Raw genomic sequence first — 23,310 nt, forward strand, 5'->3', positions numbered from 1 at the left:
AACTTTGGGATTTTTTTTTTCCTGATTAGCCTAGAATGGCTGACTAATGAACCCCAAGGTTCTGCCTGTGTCTCTCCTCAGTGCTTGCATTACAAGTGCGTGTGACCGTGCTCAGCTTTTTCTTTTTATGGGTTTGCTGTTAGGGACCAGTTGCAGGTCATCTTGATTACAAAGCAAGCAGGTAGTTTTGCACTTGAGCTATCTCTCTAGCCCCCAGACACTGTATTTTTGTACCTTCTAGGCATCTTGGTGACAGACAAGCTGAGTTTCTAAATGGGAGTCACTACATGCTTTTCAATTTCCCTTTAGGATCTCCAGATTGTATGAATATTTGTGACAAGGCCTATGTCACATCTTTATTTTTATTATCCATATGTCTTAATACAAAAGACTGTTAAAGATATATACTCCACTTTGTTGTATTATCATTTTATGGACAATAGAATATCTTCTGAAAGCCATGAAGTAGAGGATTATTCACAAACTGTTTCCAAACTCACTGTCTTCACTATGATAGCTTGACTTGACCTCTGTTCCAAACCCAATCACTGCATCTCAATGAACAAACCTTTTCTAGCTCGCCAATGATACCTCTCAGAAGCTATGGTAACAAAGCTCAGAGTTTGATTTTGGGAGCTTTGAATTATGGTTTATAGTAAATCCTGAACTTGTTACTGCTTAGGGACTATCAAGCTACATTTCTGAAGTAATGTATGAGAAGACTGTGGCTGTAGGTGTGCTATAAGAAATAGGAGGATCAAAGTGGAGATAGAAGTGAGAGATGACCAGAGGACAAGGAATTAAAAGAGAAAATAGAATCAAATTGTGCAGGAAAGAGTTTTAACTTAGAACCAGCCACAGTTGATGTCACTCTGGTTTTCGTTCATAGTTAGTCATTAGCTTTACTTGAGGCATTGAGGAAATACTTACTCTTGATCCCAGGCTATACCTGACTTACAGAGCATCTTCACCTTAGTCCAAATATCCATCAGGCAGATCTTTGTGTGACCTAGAAAAAAAAAAACTTTTCTTTTTCTGGGCATATTAAGACTCTTTCACAATCCCTTGCTTTACTGCAGTCTTTACTTGTCTTTTTGACTTTTCCTTGTCCAGAGAACAGTTTCTGTGGAAGCCATAAGTTCCCACCAGACAGATGAATTTCTATCTTTTGGTAGTAGGAACTAGAAAAGCATATTTTAACAAGCCAAATATTCCCAAGATGTGAATGATTCAAATGAGGGCTGGAAATCTCATAATAGACTAGGAGCTTGATCCATTCATTCTCTTAAGGTATGTTGCTTTAAGAAGCACCTAATATTCATAGACTTCTTTCTACAAGTAGGACAGCTTTTGGAGGCTTCTGGTATCTCTTCTAATTAAAATGATACATTTTGTTAACTCTTTGAAGATTTCATGCAATGTAGTTTTATCATATTGATCAAACTGCTACTCTGCGCCCCATAACTCCTCACAGATCCATGCTTAGTTGATTTTAGGTTTTAGTTTTTTATAGCCTTCTTTCTCAAGACACACACCAGTGCACACGTACAAACACACACACACACACACACACACTAAAAAGAGCACAAATTGAAAAAGAAAACAAAATGAATAAAACATTCAGTCCATTGTTAATATTCTTTAGAAATTCCAATTTTTGCTGTCCATATATGCCTGCTTGTGGAATGTGATCCATCTACCAGTCGCCACACCCTTAAAGAAACCCAATTCTCTTTTACAAAACCCACCATCTGTCAATAGCTCCCAACCTTCCATTTCCACATGGTCCCTGCTCCCATTCTGGAGTAATCAGGTACAGTTCCTTTCCATGGTGGGCACAGCCACACTCTTGTCTAGAGAACAGTAACCAACTGCTGCTTCTACAGGTAGACACTTTTTCAAGGTCATCCTGAAGGGGTGCAGCCCACTGCAAGGGGACTGACATAATGAAAGCCATGTTTCCAGAAGAAAGCTTTCAGTCCCCACCCTTGCCCCATCCAAATTTGATACCTTCATGCGGAAGCTGCCTGGCAGTCAGCAGAAGGATTAAACTTTATAGTGACAGACACAGAGAGAAAGAGACCCTCTTTTACTGCTGAATTCATTAGAGAGTTGATGTCATTCCAGACTGAGTGCCAGAATTCTGGGGAGTGGCTGACTCTACTCTACAATCACTGGTAGAATGGAGCCCTTGTTACTACCTCAGTAGGCTGCCATAAAAATCAACAAATAATTAAAGAGTGAGGAGTACTGAATCACTTTATGACAATAAATGAAATGGATTTATGGGTTTTTATTTTGGGGTTTTGTGTGTGTGTGTGTGTGTGTGTGTGTGTGTGTGTGTGTGTATGTTTGTGTTTCACAGAACTTGGCATCTTTGTTTTTATTCTGAAGAAAGCCACCGTAAAAGCTTAAGTATATAAGGGTTAGGTACATTAATGAAATAGCAAATCAATTTTATTTTTAATTAATACTGTTATTGTTATATTTTCCCAAATAAAATTTGAAAACATCAAATTAAATTTCTAAATAATACAATGTTGAAATGTTTTTAATATTCATATTGTAAGTAATTAATTAGAATTTAAAGATGCCCAGAACTATTAGCAATGGAGGATACATTTCTTTGTCACTAACATTGTCAGGCAAGGATGTGTCTCTAAGCTTGCTTTTTTTTGAGATGCTGGTTAACTGCATGACTTTTTTTTTTTTATAATTTGTAATTTTTAATTCTAGAAAGATATACTTTCTTTTGATCTTAATTCATTTATGTTACCCACTTTCAGCTTTTAGAGTTAATTTTGTAGATTTACTAAAACTCCAGAGAAATTTATTGCTTTTATAAAGTCACATAATATATCATCCCAGTTTATTTTTAAGTCATATGTACTTAGACTTCAAGAAGAAAAAAAAATGGTCTCTATTGTTCCCAAAGCTGTGAGCATTTATATTCTTTTCATGTTTGCTTTCCTACTTAGATATCATTCCCTACTTTGAATGGTCATGTTGCCTTTTGACTATTCATTTACACTGTACACACCCTTTTTGGTGTAAGTAGATGATTTATTATGCATTCTCCTTTGGTTAAATAATATGTGGTATACATTCCTGTTATTTTTAATGTTTAATTTAATTGTAATTTACTGATCTATACTTTACCAGGTCATGACACATCAGCTTCATCCTGCATTCAATTGCTGCTTTACAATAGTCCTTTTTTGAGCCTTTTGTTCTATTCATTGATCTGTCTTTCTATTCTTGTGTCAGATTTTAATATTTAGCCAGAGCCAGCTTTCTTTGTTCTCATTTATCTTTCAGTGTTTCTTTGTTCTTTATTGACTTGTTCAGACATATTGTAGGATAACTTTATTAAAACTATGTATTGTCCTGCTCTTTCACCTAGGGTCTTTTGGTTTAAGACCTTCGGTTCTTCTTAGATTGGTCCTTAATCTTCTAGAATACTAAACTGTAAGTCCTTCAAATTAATTTAATTATCTGAACATGAGCAAAAAGGGAGTGTAGCTCATTGATACTTTTGAAAGAGGAACAAAGATTAAATGCATTAAAATATTAAATGCATTAATTAATATTTTATTAATAGAATTCTATTAATTTAATATAATTCATAATCTACTCATGGTAAAGACATACGGCATTTTCCTCTTGCTTGGCATACACAAAAGTGGATAAAACATTTTTTTTTAATTTATATATTTCAATTTATTCACTTTGTATCCTGGCTGTAGCTTCTTCCATCTCCTCCAGTCCCACCCACCCTCTTTCTTCTCCCCCTATGCCCTTTCCCTAGTCCACTGATAAGGGAGAATCTCCTCCCCTTCTATCTGACCCTAGCCTATTAAGTCTCATCAGGGCTGGCTGCATCATCTTCCTCTGTGGCCTGTCAAGGCTGCACCTCCAAAGGGGAGGTATTCAAACAGTAGGCTACTGGGTTCATGTCAGAGACAGCTCTTCCCCACACACACACTTAAAAGGGAAACAACTTGGAAACTGAGCAAGGTGTTTAGGTCCTCTCCATGCTTGGTCCTTGGTATCAGTATCAGTCTCTGCAGGCCTCCTTGGGCTCAGGTGTTTTGACTCTGTTGGTTTCCTTGTGCAGTTCCTGTCTCCTCTAGTTCTTTATATCTCCCTCTTCTTCCACAAGGTTTCCTGCACTCTGCCAAAAGTTTGGCTATGAGTCTCTGTATCTCCTTCCATGCCCTGATGGGTAGAGTCTTTCAGAGGCCCCTGTGGAAGGAAAAAATATTTAAAACCACATTTAGCAAGGTGATATTGAACATGAATATGTAAAGTATATGTGGTATTTAGAAGACTCAAATGTTTAACTTCTACAGGCAAAGTGTGTGTGTGTGTGTGTGTGTGTGTGTGTGTGTGTGTGTGTGTGTGTGTGTGTGGTGTGTGTGTGTATACAAGGAGGTGCCCATGCAGGTGGAAGCCAGGTGTTAACCATGGTTGTTATTCTTCAGGAGCTTGTTTGTTGGAGACAATGGCTCTGGCTGACCTAGAACATGCCAGCTAATGTGGCTAGCTATACTAAGCCTTCTTATTTTTTTCTTTATTTTTATTTATTATTTATTTAACTTTAACGTTATTTTTATGTAGGTGCTAGGGATAAAACTCATTTCTGAATGATTGTATGACAAGTGCAATTTGGACTGAACCATCTTTCAAGGCCCCAGATAAGATCATAATTAATAATGGATTATATGCTTTTGAAAAACTTACGACCTGGAAGTTTAATCTTTATTGTTAACTTGATGTCCGTTAGACTGACCTGGAAGGAAAAAATCCTATAAGCATGCTAATCAGTATGTCACTAAGACTTAACTGAGGAAAGCTTACCTTGAATATGAGTGCTACCACTTAATGACCTCGTTCATTGGGCTCGATAAAAAGGAGAAAGTAGTTGAATGACATTTATACTTTTCTACTTCTGGTCTGAGAACCAGCCACTTCATGTTATTATTTACATGTGTGGCCTGCCATGATGGACTGTGATGCTCTGAACTGTGCTCAGAAATAAACCATTGTTCCTTAACAAGTTATTGTCAGGTATTTTTCACATCAACTAAAAAAGTAATTAAAATAATTAACATGGCATGCAAGCTTTACAAAATAAATACAGTGAGGAAAAAAATTAAAAATGGACAATGATTCACGTAGCTATAGGAAAACGTTAAGCTGACAGTATGTGCACAGTTGAAGTCTGTGAAGAATTGAGGACAGACAAGTTTCTTATTTAGCTCACTTCATTTTAAACATAAACAATAGAACAAAACTATATTGATTCACTACAAAGTCGACTTGCTTAAAACTAGAAAAAAAATTAAGCAGCCAAGACCGAACACACAACAACAACAACAAAACAAAAACAACACAAATAAATTACACATTAGGCATTCTAAGAATCTTTTCCCCTTAGGGGTATAATTTTAGAAAACAATACCATATTTCAGTACTTAACATTAACTCAGCATCTGTTTTTCATGAAACAATTTACAAAGTAAAGAGTATCACATGAATAAGTTTTTAAAATTATTTTAGTGTGTCATATCTACTGAAGCAGGTGATATTCAATAGGTATAAAGGCATCAGCTTCCTATCCTGTTTGTCTCCAGCATATTGCCCATCACTGTTAGGTTCCATAACCCTGGTAATTACCTTTAAAATAATTCAAATGATATACAGACCAAGCATAGTAAAGAAAATAGAGTTTATCATAGAAGAGAAATCTCAGTGGAGTGAGGTGGGTAATGGCCAATGAGTCCATTGTGTTGATTTGCATTTTAGGAAGGCTATTTCTAAAGTTTCCGGAACATATAGCTTTAACTGTGAGGGTTTGAGTGTTATTCTTGTCTAGGTGATTGACAGGTCCACTTGGATTAACTGCTAAAAAATGGGAAAATGATATGTATTGTTCTCTACTAGAAAGCATCTAGCTAGACTTTAATCTCATAATTTCTTTTTGGACAATTTAGAACACCGTTTCTCCATTCAGAGCCCATTGTTTTTGTCACTAAATAAAGTCCTACATTTCTGCTCCCAGTTTTGTACACACTGAATATGAGGTATGGTTTCATCCTCAGTGACTTCTAAAACTGCTCAACAAGCTGCAAATCACTGGAGCCTTTGCTGACTACGAAACATATAAAGTGTCAGAGAAGAGGAAGGTTGTGCAAATTCTTTTCTTCAAATTATCTTTGGACTCTCTCTCCTTGCAGTTTGGGTTAGCCTCAAAGGCTGAAGGAATGTTTTGCAAACTTGGCCATTTGGCTAATTCTGGTGATAAAATTCACCTTTAGTTTGGTTATCAATATTAGGGAATAGACTTATGAATTCATACCCTAAAGTTTGGGAACAGGCATTAAGGACACAGATTTGTAACTGGGCATTGTTAAGTAAACGATGCTGCAAAATTGCATATTCCCATGTAGAAGAATTAACCACCATATCTTTTCCTCCTTTGTGATAAAATGCAACACAAAATGAACTGAAGACTTGAATCTGAGACCTGCAACTTTGATTCTGCTGAGAACACACAGAAGAAATGATTCAATACTTGGGAATGGGCCAGAAAGACTTTGGGTAAAGACTTGAATCACTAGGAAGCAAAAGTAATAGTCCACAGGAGGTAAAAATAACATTCACAATGGGAGAAATATTTGTGACTCACACATCTCAGAGTGGACTAACATGCAGATTCTGAGTCTCTACAAAACACAAAATCAGAAGCAAAATACACCTGAAGTAGCTTGGTATATCTTAAAAGGTTATGGGTCTAAACAAAATTTCTAAAAAGAAAACAAATGAACAAGAGGCTCAAAAAGATGTTGAATATCAGTAGTCATCAGGAAACTGATAATGCTGAAAGAGGTAAAAGACCAGTGGGCAAGTAAGGAAAGACAGAGAGGGAAAAGTGGGTGAACGGGATAAACTACAGGATGTACTTGATGAAAATCATGAAACCCATCATGTTTACAGTGCAAAAACCCTATCAAAATGTTTACAAAGAGCCTAGAGAGATTTCTCAGTGGTTGAAAGTGATTGAAGTCCTTTCAGAACTTCAGTTTCCAAAACCTACATTGGGTGTTTTACAATCAACTGTAACTTCATCTGCACAGGATCAGATGGACTCTTCTGGCATCTACAAGAACATACACATGTATAGCACACATATGCACACAACACCACACACATACATGCAGTAAATCTTAGAAAAATACCTAAAAATTTCACAATGGGGTGCAGTAGAAGGGCTCAATGAATAAAGGTGCTTGCTGCCACGTCAGATAACCTGAGCTTAATCCCCGGAATCACATGGTGGAAGGAGAACTGATTTTTCAAAGGTTATACTCTGGTGTCTACACATGCATTTAACATGTGCACACAGCAATATCTATAATAATAATAGAAACAACAATGGTATTAAATTAAAATATAAAGACTAGCGTACCACTTTTAGGTGGCTTCACCCGGCAGCTTATAGAAACAGAGGTCCACAGCCAAACATTAGACACAGCTCAGGCAGTCTCATAAGACAATTGGAAGATAGATTGAGAGACTGAGAGGAGTCAATGACTCCACAAGATGACCTACAGGTTCACCTGGCCTGGGCCCATAGGTGCTCACAGAGACGGAACAACCAATCAAACAACGTGCTTGGACTGGTCGTAGGCCTGCTGCACTTATGTAGCAGACTAACAGTTTGGTTTTCATCTGCATCCCCCAATAACTGGGTCAGGGCCACTTTCTGACTCTGATACCTCTCTTTCAATCCCATTGTCCTTAATTGGGCTGCCTTGTCTGGCCTCAGTGGGAGAGGATGTGCCTAATTCTCCAGTGACTTATTGTGAGAAGGTGGATTGGTACCCACGGGGGATCTCCCAGTTCTCTGAGGAGAAGAAGAGGTAAGAGTCAGGGGACAGGTATACAAGGATGAGGGAGGGACTGGGAGGAGAGGAGACAAGCTGCAATCAGGTTGTAAAGTGAATAAATAAATTTTAGAAAAACAAAAAATTCAAAAAAGAAAAAAATAGGACATAATGAAATAACTTGTTACCACAGTGTTAATAGCAACATTAAACACTTATATTTGATGACTCAATTACCACAGTCATGGAAAACCATAATGAGCTTCCTACATAAAATGAGGATTTGAGCTTTCTTATGATCCAGAAATACCATGATGCTATTTGGTATATATTCAAAGTAAATCCAATCCACTATAAAATACTATTTAACAAGGAAGCCTAATAAAAACATGTCACTTAAGACTGCACGCTTAGAGCTAGAGAATCACCGTATTAAGTGAAATATTCCAGGTGCATAGAAAAATATGGCATAAACTCACTTCTATGTGAAATCTAAATCCAGTAATCTCAAAGTGGTAGAGACTATAACAATGGTTACCAGAAAGTGAAGAGAATATGAATGGAGGGAGCTGGTCAGCTGTTGATCAGGGGGGTACTCATTAGTGGGTAGACTGTACTGGAAAGTTATAGTGTCCTATCACATAGTAGGTAAGCATAGATTATAAACATGTATTGTGTATTTCCAAATTATAGGTGGAAGGGATCTGAAATTTTTGCTATATGTAGTGAACCTCTGGTGTTTTCTTCATCTGGGCTTGATACTTCATATTTAATACTTTCCTAGAAATTGTGGAAACCCTTGTTAATGCTGGGGGATTAAGCAGATGTCTTTTGTGGTTAGGAGCACTATATGCTTTTCCAGAGGACCTGAGGCTGTTTTCTAACACCTATATCAGGTAGCTCACAATGGTTTGTAACTTCAGTTCAAGGGGATCCAACACCCACTTCCAGCCTCCACGAGCACCTTCACACACATTGTAGACTCTCATTTACACACACATGCATAAATAAAAATATTTTCACCACCGTTAGAAAATAAAGATGTATGTTTGAATCATGTGGGTCCCTGAAGCATCCTGAGAGCAAGAATGATCAGCTGACACATGGTCCACTCACTCATGGAGAGAGAGTGATGATGAGGATGAGGATGATGATGATGATGATGATGATGATGATGATGATGATGATGATTCATGCTTTTATATCATGTGATACGTGATATGTGGGTGTTTTGTTGTTGGTGGTGATGGTGGTGGTGGTATTTCTATACCATCTGGACTAACACATGTGTAGGTATTTGAGTGCATGTTTGGAGTTGTAGAATCACTGTGTTAAGTGAAATACACTGTGTGTTAGTACACTCACAGATTTCATCAACCATCTTAGATTCAGGAAACCAGAGATGTTTCACCTCTGAGAGCCTCTTCTTCAGTGTGTTATCTTCATTGTGAGATCCTAAGGCTATGAAGTCTTAGCTTCTATAATGATAATGGAAATCATGAGTTCCACAGCTGAGCTGCCTGCTTCAGTTCTTAGACTTTAGACTTTCTATTCAGCTACAGTCACTTTATATCCCTGTTTTGCATAAAACGAGAGTGCATTTTTATTTCCCTTCTGGGGCTGAGCTGAGAATATGTAAACACATATAAATACTGAAAATAGTGGGTGTCACTGAACCTTTGCTGTTAAAGATAGCTAAACAGACATACAGAAGACTTCCAAGGCCCAGATAAAATTCAATAAATCTGAGGCTTCGTTCTGTAATGACTGAGCAGAACTCTCTTGGCTCAGCTTCCCATTTGCCTTCCTGTTGCTGTATAAATGTAAGCTGTGGAGCTGCTGCCAGGCTTCAGTGTTCTTGTTTGAGTTGCCATAATTCTGTCTCAATATCCTTTCTTTATCATTTTTTTTTCCTTCCATGAGGAACATCTAGTTGGGTAGTGAAACAATAATGATGAGATATAAAGGAAAGAAGAAGGGGGTGAAAGAAAAAAATCTCATCCTGGAGAAACATTTAGTTATTGAAACTGATTTTAGTCTGGTTGTTTAAGAAGTAATTTGGCAGTATCCAACAACAAACTTCCTTACTTTCGCCCACCCTGTGTTATTTAGTGGAGAGCTCCCTGCCGGGCAGGGAGGAGGTTTGGTCTATTTATTGTAACCAATATGGAATGACTTCTCTGTACACTTTAAAATATTAGCTTTTTACTTACTTAAGTGTATCTGTGTGGGAGGTGGTGTCAGAAGAGTGCACTTGTGAGTGCAGGTACCTCAAGAGGCCAGAAGAGGCCAGAAGAGGCCATGGGTCCCTTGGAGCTGTAGTTATAGAAGATTGTCAGCCACCTGATGTGGATACAAAAAACTGAAATCAGGTCCTCTAGTGAAGTAAGCAGTGCTGAGCTACCTCTCTAGCTCATCTGTCCTTTTCTTTCCTTCTTTCTTTCTTTCTTTCTTTCTTTCTTTCTTTCTTTCTTTCTTTCTTTCTTCTTTCTTTCTTTCTTTCTTTTTTTTGATTTTTTTTTCTTTACTTAGTGTTCATACAGTATTCAGCCTGCATGTGTGCCTGCATGCCAGAAGAAGGCACCAGACCTCATTATAGATGGCTAACAAGCCACCATGTAGTTGCTGGGAATTGAACTTAGGACCTTTGGAAGAACAGCCAGTGCTCTTAACCTCTGAGCCATCTCTCCAGCCCCATCTCTCCTTTTCAAAAACATCACTGGTAATAACAGGTCACAAATCGAAGTGAAGAAGTGTACATGTCTATCTAAAGTAATTTCAGTTTATAACTTTGAATAATTAGGACACGCTGAGAACTATTTGTTTGCTCTAGTGTTTCAGCACTTACATATTTATTACCACAAAAGTGTGAAGGTTTTATTTTCTTAATTATAAGTGGTTCTCTGGTATGTTTGCCTATGTGTTGACAAATTTGGCCATGTTTTATGATTATTACATTTGGTTGGAAGGCACCATGAATATTTTGTTGGGAGAACTGTAAATTAGGGAATAAGATGTGCAGCCTGCTCCTTTTTGTCACCTAGTGTCTGTCGACTGGCAGTTTAATAGGAAAGTCTGGCAGAGCTTGCCCTGGATCAGGAGACCGCGTCACCTTCTCGGCTCTAACACCTAATATACAACCCCACAGTGGAGATATTTGTTTGTATGTGCCTCAGTGGACAAGCCTCTAAAATTTCATTTCTTTTGGTTCTGTTTTCTTCTCTTTCCTAACATGAAACTGCATATGTGTACCATGGCAAAATGTGTCCATATGGAGCAGAAATTGTGTAGACTCTCTAGAGATCCAGTGGGCCTAAGAGTGATGTAAGGAAGTGAGGTCAGTTGCTATGATTTTTCAAGAAACGCTTTCATTTCTGTATTTAGCTTTATTAAATTCTTGTCAAAGCTAAAAACTTTAAAATTGGGAGAAAATCATATTAATAATATGAATTATCATGATTTTGCAACACTGATATTTAGGTTTTTTAGTTCTAGCTACATTTTCTCCTTTTATATATTGATATTGGTAACAGTACCCAGTTGTCATAGCTCACAATATATATATATATATTTCTGGGCTGTGAAGACCTAGTATTTTTTTATTGAGAAAAATTAAAATGTTCCTTTTTCCTTTCAATGTTTTCATTAGATTCTCTTTTGTCTTTCAATTAAATATAAAAATATATTTCATCTTTAGAAACAGTAGAATTTAGATATTCTCTCAAAACTTTGGGTATGATTAATAGTTTAAGATTATTGTATTATCAAAATTTCTTTCAACTCTTGTCATTAGTTTAATAAGTACTCAGATACATAGAGACTAAATCAAATTATAGGAACTATAACTCACTTTTAATAGACACGTTGCTAGTAAAAGAAAATAGAAATCAAATAGCCAATTATATCTTACTGTTTACTAGAAAGAAATTATTACCTATAATGTTACTACCTAGGAACAACCATTGTCAATTTCTCTGTGTAAGCATGTGTGCATGTTTGTACGCTCCCCCCCACACGCACAGACACACAAATACACACCCGCAAATCCAACAAAAAGGGATCTCCTCCTGTATAATCTGCAATGAAGAAGTTTTGGAAAATGCCTTTCCATAGATACTTCACAACAATTTCCACTGCTTTCTCTACTTTTTGAAGCATAAATTGTTATAGTGTTGTCACCAACAATAGTAGTTAAAGGTACCTTGCAAGTTTTAAAGGCTTTAGTAGACTAGCGATCTTATACTATGCTGAGACAGTGAGGCCTCTTTGATGTTAGGGGGACACACTTGTCATAAGAGACAGGCATTCTTACACAGGAAGATGAATCTGAGGGAGAAGGAAATGAAGTAAATCATCTTGACACAACTCAGGATAAATGTTAAATTAGTTGGCAACACAAGGTTTTCTCTCTGCTTGTGCCTTTGCTTTCTACATTTTGTGTTTCCCATAGCCAACAAGAAGTATAAAGCCAGGCATGGTGGCTCACAGGGTTAATCCCAGAAATAAGGAGGCAGAGGCAGACAAATCTCTGTGAGTTTGAGGCTACTCTGGTCTACATAGCAAAGTCCAGGCTAGCTAAGGCTGTAAAATAGGGCTCTATCTAAAAAAATATGAATACTTTATAACAATATATATATATATGTATATATCCATTGCATAGACACGTGAGTACATATATGCATAAATACATACATATAAAGAGAAAGCTCACATAAAAGTCTATGATGTATCTTTTTCCTTGTTTGTCATTATTCTTTTTTCTAAAACTCCCAACTTATAAATTGAACTAAATAACAGGTATGTTATAATGGAAACAATTATAACATTTGTATGGGTTAGTGCTATGTGGAGGTCCAAGTGTTTGCTGGCAGTTTTAGAAGACATCTGCCATAGGTAGTGGGGGCTGTTCTGTGTTGGATTCTATATATTAACAAAATTCACTGGTGGTTTCCATAAACCCTGGGTTAAACTCTAGGGCACTAGTAGGCTGGCACACAATACACAGATTATTTTCCTCAAAATTGTTTAGAACAAAATTTTAGGACTTTAAAGTACAGGCAAAAGGCTAGTATAATCCAACACTACTCTGTGACCATTGATGAACAGACAAGACATTATATGCATTTTATGACTTTTTGTGTTCCCATGGGTCCTCATCTCCAAGACTTCATCACACAAACAATTTTGGGCTGCCATCTCTTTGATCCTTTGTCTAGATATTAACCCCTATGTATTTGTTCCTGAACAATATGTCATTTAATTTTGTTTTAAATTCTGCTAGTTTTAAAGTTCTCTCGCTTGCTCATTGACTCTCTCTCTGTGTTATTCTGTGATTCATTATTTAGTTTGACACTGTTTAAAACTCATTTACAAACACAATTTAAGCTTGGGTTGTTGTCCATACTAACCCACTGAACAAATGCACAGATAATTATTACTTTCCTGTAGGTTAACATTGTAATTATGTCCGGTATTCTGACTGTCTCACTCTGTGGAGAATGAAAATTCAGTAGAAGTTCATTCAGTCCACATGGCTGTAAACTCCAGCAGTTTAAAATGGTGCCAAAGGCCTAGTGTATTCTTGGAGAGCTGCTCATCTCTAGTCTACATTTGAAGTCCAGAAACCTTGGCAGTATTGGCAAGTTTTATGTTTCTTTCAAGACATTTTATCTGGGATGTCACTTATATTTAGGACAGATCTTTTTGCTTCAACTAATCTTGTCTAGAATATCCCTCACTGGTGAGCTTAGGAAAATTTCTTCTAGTTGATTGCAAAAGTAGTCAAGCTGACAATCAGCATTAGTTGTTACACAGATCCTGCTTCCATAGTTATTTTTGTTCGTGATATCAACCAGTACACACCATATTTTTCCTAAGAATAGATTATTGACTTAACATGTGTTTTCTAATAAATTGTCTAACTGTTAATAGTTATTGTATGATATTCCTATCTCACATTTCTGAGTATTATCTGTAAGCATCTGAACGTTCACTGGGATTTGGACACTGATCAGTAATATGTATCTTCCAATTTCCTTATATCTTTGGCCAACCTTTGGATTTTTGATTTCTCAAACCTTGCCAGAGGGGTACACGTACAGTGAATCTTGTTTTCTGTGCTGTATGCTCCATTTGGCAGTATTGGAGAAATGGAGATGTTGAAGCCTCTTAGTGCCTACGTTTTGTACTGCATAGGCATTGATAGGAAGGATTTGCTGTTTTTCCTCCAGTGTTGCCTTTTGTTTAGTCCAGTCCCTCATTGCTATCCTCTTACTATTTCTTTGTAGAATGAGACAGTTATGTTGCTTCTGTGAGATATTTTCTCATAGCAATGATAAATGTTACCAGGCCACAGAAGATGACAATGCAGCCACTCCTGATGTGATCTGATAGACTAAGATCAGAAGGAAGGAGAGGAGGACCTCTCCTATCAGTGGACTTGGGGAGGGGCATGTGTGAAGAAGGGGGAAGCAGGGTGGGACGGGGAGGGGAGGAAGGAGGGGCTTATGGGGGGATGCAAAGTAAATAAAGTGTAATTAATAAAAAAAAAGTTATAAGGGAATAAGATCAGGTAATCTAAAGGCAAGCCTATTAGAATTACAACAAACTTCTCAGCGGAGACTTTAAAAGCCAGAAGGTTGAGAATGATGTCCTGCAGAACATAAGAGATTACAGATGCCATCCCAGACTATTATATCCAGTAAAACTTTCAATCATCACACATGGAGAAACAGAATAGTCCATAATAAAGTCAAATTTAAACACTATCTGTCTACAAATCCAGCCCCACAAAAAGTACTAGATGGAAACTCAAACTGAGGAGGTTAACTACTACACCCATGAAAACACAAAAAAATAGACAATCTTACAGCAGCCATATCAAAAGAAGGGAAGCATACACACCACTACCACCTGCACCACCGCCCACAAAATAACAGGAATCAACCATCACTGGTATGGATATAACCTAGAATCCCTGCTCGGATGTAGCCCATGGTAGCTCAGTATCCAAGTGGGTACCTTAGTAAAGGGTCAGGGACTGTCTCTGACATGAACTCAATGGCTTGCTCTGACTACTCCCCCAGCCCCGAAGTAGGAACAGCCCTGATAGGCCACAGAGGAGGACTTTGCAGCCAAGCCTGAAGATATCTGATAAGCTAGGGTCAGAAGAAAGAGGAGGAGGTCCTCCCCTATCAGTGGACTTGGAAAGGGCAGAGAGAAGATGAAGGAGGGAGGGTAGGAATGGGAGGGATTGAGAGAGTGGGATACAGCTGGGATACAAAGTTAATAAACTGTAACTAATATTAAAACTTAAAAAAAACAATAATTTGTCATTGGTATCTCCCAACATCAATAGTCTCAATTCCACAAAAACAAGCCAGAGACTAAGAGAATGGACGCAAAACCAGGATCTACCCTTCTGCTGCTACCAAGAAAAACACTTCAAAATCAAGGACCAGCATTGCATCAGGATAAAGGGTTAGAAAAAGACTTTACTAGCAATCAGACCTAAGAAGACAGCTGATGTAATTGCGTTAATATTTAATAAAATAGACCACATAGTTGGACATAAAGTACATTTCAACAGATAACAAAAAAAAAAAAAAAAAAAAAAAAACTGAAGTAACTCCCTGAATTCTATCATACCACCACAGATTGAAGCTATATATCAACAATAACAGAAAGTTTGCAAACTCATGGAGACTGAACAGATCTTTACTAAATGAAAAATGGGTCAAGACAAGAAAGCAAGAGAGAAAGAAAGAAAGAAAGAAAGAAAGAAAGAAAGAAAGAAAGAGAGAGAAAGAAAAAAAGAAAGAAAGAAAGGAAGGAAGGAAGGAAGGAAGGAAGGAAGGAAGGAAGGAAGGAAGAAAGAAAGAAATTTAAAACTTTCTATACTTATTTACAGTGTCTTCTTCCTACCTGACACTTCCAAGTATTCAGATTTCTTTGTATCATAAATGTCATTACTTAGCATTTTACAGTTGACAGTCCTTCTGTATGACTCTATTTCTTTTTTTTTTTTTTCATATGTATTTTTAGTTTGTATTCCTCATTTTACTGCCTAGTGGGATCATTACTTTGGAATTTTCCTCCAATGATGTTATGGTTTAGTATTTAGAATCAAGTTCATGTTCTCTTAACAACATTAGCTGTTGCTTCTCCTCCCCCAAAGCATTATTTACTGTGATATTTTTAAACTAAATTATCCACTTGAGATTCTTTTTCTCAGAATACATAAATGAGATAAATTGGGACAAAATGAAAATTTCTTATGAGATAGGTATTCATTTTTTAATCCTCAGGAGAGTTTGATTTTATGCAATAAAATGCCTAGTTTTTTTTAAAGCAACTCTATTTATTTATTGGACCTTTTCTTTATTGTCATTTATCTCTTATTCATCTTCACTTAGAAGATGCATCTAAATATTTTTCCAGGCCAAGTTGTTATATTTCTCAATGTGACACATCTCTAGACATGTTTTTTTTTTTTCTGCATGTCCAATGCAACAGTTAATGTGTAAGGCACAATATTTAAGGTATTAGATAAATTCTTTTAAAAAATCTTTAACTTGAAGGGCTTTTCTAAGAGCCCAAACTATATATATTGTATACATATATAGTAAAAGATTAATAGTACTCAGATTTGAGTAAATTATTATAAAGACCAAATTTTCATGTGTACAATTAAATGAGGATTGATTCTGTTCAAACAGGAATATCTGTTTAGGAATAAAGGTGATAATTACTCATATTTCTCTTGGAATAAGTGCAGCTGAGTACGGAAAATAAACAAGTCACATAAAACGAACTAAACCCAATAATCACAGAAACAACTTTTGCCAAATTCTGGTAAGGTTAGAATTAGGTCACAGATCCACACTAGAGATGAAGGGATTTCAGAATAGCTTAGGTACGTGAAATAGAGCTGATGGGGACTACCTTAAAGTCTGTTTGTCAGAACCAATTCTGAGTGGTTTTCATCATTTTTACTGAGAGTGGTTCATATGGCCCACCTGCAGCAAGAAAAAAAAAATTGCAAAACAATAGAGAGAGAGAGAAAGAGAAAGAAAGAGAAAGAGAGAGAGGATTTAAAGCAATCTGAGTTAGTTAACATGGGAGAAGCCATTGTAGGGTTCCTCTGAACATCACTTAAAACTTCAGCCTGAGGGGGGGAGCAGCCTTACCAGGCCACAGAGGAAGACAATGCAGCCACTGCTGATAAGACCTCATAGACTAGGAACAGGAGGAAGGGGAGTAGGGCTTCTCCTATCAGTGGACTGGGGGTAGAGGCATGGGTGGAGAAGGGGGAGAGAGGGTGGGAGGGGAGGAGGGAGGGAGCTACAGGGAGTACATAGTGAATAAACTGTAATTAATAAAAATAAAGATAATAAAGAAAAACTTCAGCTTGACTTGGCTATGTAAATACCAAACGAGTCACTGCTGTGTAGATATGCTGATTAAAATGTACTTGCTGCCTGCTGTCCATAATCACACCTAGTGCCATCTTCCCTGTTCTCCCCCTGGACTTGCAATATTGATAAGATCCTGTCAGTGCTGATTTTAACAAGATTAGCAAATTGTTAATCTCCTCTGTGTTCATAGCAAACAGGGCAAAGCTCAAGTCCACATTTCCTCTGTCTCTGTCAGGCAGAGTTCTTTATCATGCATCAGAACCCTGCCAGCAGAGGAAACTGCATTTACACTGATAACTGCTGCTACCAATAGAAGCATGACTGGCTTAGTTTCTGGACTCAGCATTGATAGCTTTAGCTAAGTAGTTTATAGTGGTCAAAATAGCCCAAAATCACTATTTATCTTTGGGTATATTTGCACAGCTTGAAAACAAAGCTACCAAAACCAATAATTCTTTGGTCAATGGTTATGCCTCCAGAGGCAAGATTTTGACCTAGATTTCACAGGGAGACATCCTTGTCAAAATGATGAATACAGTGATGTTGTCTGGGTCCTTTCTAACATCCTTATGCCTTGTTCTGTTTTCCCACTGTCACTTGTACATTCAATATAAGAAACCTAAAGTCTCTGGTCTCCTAATTGTGGTTATTATTATAGTCTTAATTTCTATTCATATCTATGCAAATATCAGTTGAAGGTAGAGTAATGTGTTATCTCCAACCACAACTATGAGGAAAAATTTGGGTGACTGGAGATGTCATTCAGTCGAAAGCTAAGAGGCTTTCTTAGCCCTCATAAAAATCTGGGTTCTACTTCTGGTAAAAGATTGGTAAACACCTCTAATCTAGAATTCAAGGTTATTCTTTTTTAATTTTTTAATTATTATCATTTATTACAATTTATTCAATTTGTATCCAGGCTGTGTCCCCCTCCTTTGTCTCCTCCCAATCCCACCCTTCCTCTCTCTTCTCCCCCCCAATGCCCCTCTTCTAATCCACTGATAGGTGAGGTCTTTCTCCCCTTATACTTGACCCTATCTGATCAGGTCTGATTGCATTATCTTCCTCTGTGATCTCACAAGGCTGCCACTGAGTTCATGCCAGAGAAAGCCCCTGCTCCCTTTATCGGGGAACCCACTTTGAGACTGACTCAATGGGCTACATCTGAGCAAGGATTTTAGGACCTATCCATGAATTGTCCTTGGTTGAGGTATCAGTCTCTACAGGGTCCCTAGGGCTCAGTATTTTGGCTCTGTTGGTCTCCTTTTGAAGTGCCTGTCCCAGGTCTTTCAATTTTGCCCTTCTTTCATAAGATTACCTGCACTCTGCCCAAAGTTTGGCTGTCAGTCTCAGCCTCTGCTTTGATAACTGAATCAGTAGAGTCTTTCAAAGGCTGTCAGTGGTAGGCTCACAAGGTTATTCTTGAACACCCAGAAAGTTTGGGGCAAGCCTGGACTAAACAAAACCCCATCTTTAAAGCAAAGAAACAAACAAATAAATAAACAATTATTAATTTTATTTTCAAATAATTACTTCCTGTTAATGTGTGTATATATGTAAGTGTGTACTGTACCATGGTGCAAATGGATTGCAGGGGATAATATGTGGAAACTGGTTCTTTTATCCTTGTGGATCTCAGAAATCCAACTGAAGTGGTCAGGAGCCAAAACACATGGCTTTACCCACTTAGCCATCGCTCTGGAGTGAAGGAAACAACATTATTTTTTTTTAAATGGATGATTTTAAATAATGAGACTTCTAAAGAAGGAAAGAGATTCATCTCTGAATTCTTCAAACTCTGCTAAAGCAATTTTTTATTAAAACCAGTGCTAACACCCATTACTCTCATTGGGAGAGCTTATTATATGCTAGTCATCAAATCATCCTTTGCACACTTCAATAAGTACCTCCAATATTCTTATAAGATAGACAGTCTTTATCCTTATTTTATAACTCAGAAAATTTAAATTTGGATAAACAGCTTCCTAAATGCCATATAGCAACAGCCTCTACATGTTTCTCCTCCTATGTTGAAATAAGTCATGTCTTAGGGTTGACAGTCCTGAGGAAGAAAGTTTTACTGAGTAGCAGAACCTTGAGATCTTGACCCAGGATTGTTCCTGATTAGCTGATTAAATCAGGCAAACATTTTAGGATTTCTTAGTTGGTATTAATTGACAAAACTGTGTTAAATGAAAAGTATGATCTTTTTTCTTATGCAATCCCGATGTATATTATAATAAATTATTGATTCAGCTGATAAGAAGTCAAAAATATGGGGTTGTCTTTCTAAATTCACACACAGAAGTGAGAAAATATTGAGAAAAACCTCATTGAGTGGGAGCAAGATCAAAATCTCTCATTTATGAGAAAACACATTTGACTCCAAGGAAGCATCACTTTGAAAGGTGTTGCTACTATAAACCCATACATTCTGAATTGTTTGGTTTCTTAACTGTTAATTGAGATGCAATTTCATTTGCATAATATAAGACTAGTATGGAAATTAACACTTTTCTTACTAATTGCCACCCAATTAACCTGCTTTCAATGTCTTCTTGGTGAGAGAGCAACATCCAAATATTACATTTGCAAACTAGTAGCTGCATAAGACTATGATTAGCTTTTATGGTTTATAAAATTTATAATTAATGACATTGCCGCTAGACCTGGGCTTGAACTTATACCTCAAAAAAGGTCTATTAGGTAATTATGTAATATTTAATTAAGTTTTAGCTATCTCAGTAAATCAACTTAAAATGCTCCTCTTCTAATATAGACTTAAAGTGTCACAAGAGACTCCTGAATGTTTAGGAACAGAGTCAATCTTCCTATCCTATCCCTTTATGACTTCTTTAGGAATCTGTCATAGCTTGATTTTGATTTTAGGTATGCAAACCTCTTATTCCTCATTTTAGAGGCAGAACTTTGACAAAGAAAACATCTTATCTTTGAACTGGAATTGATGATAACTTCAAGTTCTGTCTCTAGCTACGACTGTTTATGATCTGTTCTGAACCATTTGTTCCTAACCTTCTGCCCTTGCCTCTCTGCGATGCTCCCTAAAGAGTCCTGGCACAGAAGGAACAAGACCCTCATTCTTATTTTTCAGGCTGGATTTGGCTAGCTATATTGCAGATAGTTTAAGATTTCACTGAAAGAAGATGAGTCCTAAGCTTTTGAAATCCAGGGAGCTATGTATTATCTTACAAAATGCTGATAAGTGGTATCAGAAGATATAATCCTAAATCCCCTGTAATAGAAAAAAAAAAAGTAGAGATGAGAACACTGCAAAATCAAGCACACTGCTACATGTTCAAATCCAAATTATGAGGAGGATCATAAACATGAACAGTAAGCCATAAGGGAAGATACTTACACTGTAACTTAACTCTCAGACATTCTTCTCACTCTGAACCTAATATAATGAATAATTATTTTTCTCTACAATAATAGGTTAGTATTTGGGATAACACATTTTCTTATGTGAAGTCTTATCACCTTTAATTTTAGGAATAAAGACTTTGGACATTAGTGATTGATTCATCAGTTTAATACATATTTATTTAGTTTTACATACTACAGTATGCTTTAAGAATGCAATGGTTTAAAAACAGATACAGAAATACGGTAAACCATAAAATTGGGAATAGAATCATTAAACAAATTATTGTCCATGAGAATAAAAGACATGTTAGTGAATCAAATGCTGGGAGGAAACTTTAGGCCTCACAGCTCTAGAAAAATATTAACTAGAAAACATTGCATTCAAGCAGAGACTGGATGAATGATGAGGAGCCCTTTCACATGGGATGTGGTGGTTTGAGGGAGAGATGCCCCAATTAGTTTGTGTGTTTAAAAACATTTTTTCCAGTTGGAAATAGAGTGAAATTAAAAGTATTTCCTCCAACATGTGAGAGACAGCGAAAACCTGAGGATAAACACCTCATATTCTCAGCATCTGAGGCCCAGTGTGGCTACCTCTCTCCATTGCTCCCTTCAACTGTGCTCCCTATGTTAACTCCTTTCAGGTCATAAGAAACACTCTAGATGTCCTTGTGTCACCAGGGGTTTCGTTTAATGCTTCTTTCAGAGGTAGCACCATAGCCAACTCTCTCCATCCTGTGTATGACTCAAAGTGACTTGGGTAACAAGGAGTTTATTTTGTCTTAATGTTCAAGAAGAAAAGTGTTCATCATGGCAGGAAAGCATGGCAACAAGCAGTAGGAATGGCGCTGGAGTAAGAAACTGAGAGGTCACATTTGCAACAAAAATGGAAGGAGAAAGCCAACTGGAAGTAAGGAGAGACAATGAAAACCTCAGATCTGCCACCACTGACACCAAAACAGTGCAAGGTACTGCTTCCTGTCATGTCTAACCCTGTTGACTAACTTTGTGAGGGGCCTTCAAGACTGTAGAAGGCAGTAAAAGCCATGTCATAACTGTAGTTACAAAAGCAAGATCAGAGAAAGCCAAAAGGGATACTTTCAGATATAGCTGAGATAATTAAAGTGTAAGCTGGAAGCAACCCAGATACCCCTCCCCTGAGGTGTGGATACAGAAATTGTGGTATTTCTACACAATCAAATATTACTCAGCAATAAAAAACAAGGAAATCATGAAATTTGTAGGTAAATGGGAACTGGAAAAGATCATCCTGAGTGAGGTATCCCAGAAGCAGAAAGACACACACAATATATACTCACTCATATGTGGACATTAGACATACAATATAGGATAAACCTACTAAAATCTGTACCTAAAGAAACTAATCAAGAGGAGGACTCTGGCTAAAATGTTCAATCCCCATTCAGAAAGGCAAAGAAGATGGACATCAAGGAGAAAATAGGAAACAGGAAAGGAGCCTGCCACAGAGGGCCTCTGAAAGGCTCTACCCTACAGGGTATCAAAGCAGTTGCTGAGATTTATGGTCAACATTTTGGCAGAGTGCATGGAATCTTATGAAAGAAGTGGGAAATAGTAAGACCTAGAGAGAAAAGGAGGTATACAAGGAGAGCAACAGAACCAAAAAATCTGGGCACAGGGGTCTTTCCTGAGACTGATACTCCAACCAAGGACTATGCATGGAGATACCCTAGAACTCCTGTTCAGTGTTCAAGTGGGTTCCATAGTAATGGGAAAATTGACTGTCTCTGACATGATCTGATTGGCCTGGTCTTTGATCACCTCCTCCTGAGGGAGGAGCAGCCTTACCAGGCCACAGAGGAAGACAATGCAGCCACTCCTGATAAGATCTGATAGACTAGGATCAGAAGGAAAGACCTCCCCTATCAGTGGACTTGGGGAGGGGCATGCATGGAGAAGAGGGAGAGAGGGTGAGATTCGGAGGGGTGGTGGGAGGGAGCTACAGGGAGGATACAAAGTGAATAAAGTGTAATTAATATTTTTTTTAAAAAAGATGTTAAATAAAATTTAAAAAAAGTGTATCGCATAGATTTGCTTGTGTAAAAAGAGCTGGGAAATCTATAGAAATATTTGTCACTGTTATTTGAAATAGTACCACAGACACTAAAAATGTACAAAAATGAGAAAAAGAGAGGAGGAAGGAGAAAGAAAGGGAAGAAAAGGAGTGAGTAACTTTCTCTGGAACCAGTAATTATGATCTCACAGTTAAATTATGATTTCTATTTTCAAAAACCTTTCCAATAAATTGTATTTACTCATCACAATAGCTTCATGAGTGGCTGAATGTCATGTTTCTACCCTTGGTTGAGAAATGAGTAAAACCACCTCTGTCTTTGAGTAAGTACTTTATGTACTCTAAGCTGTGAAGTTTATGTAAAATAACCCACTATTTAGTGATTGGATTGGGCCTCAATGACAGAAGCCAATCAGCATCTCTCCTCCTATCGACTCTCCATAGTAACAAGCCAATGAATGGTTTTATAAGTTAGCAAATGTCACTGAACATATATTTTCTGAGAATGGGCTATTTTTCTTTTTTCATGAAAGAGAGAGACAGGGAGAAGGGGACAGAAATGAGA

This window comes from Psammomys obesus, unplaced genomic scaffold, assembly GCF_907164565.1.
Source record: "Psammomys obesus unplaced genomic scaffold, mPsaObe1.curated_primary_1811, whole genome shotgun sequence".
NCBI lineage: Eukaryota > Metazoa > Chordata > Mammalia > Rodentia > Muridae > Psammomys > Psammomys obesus.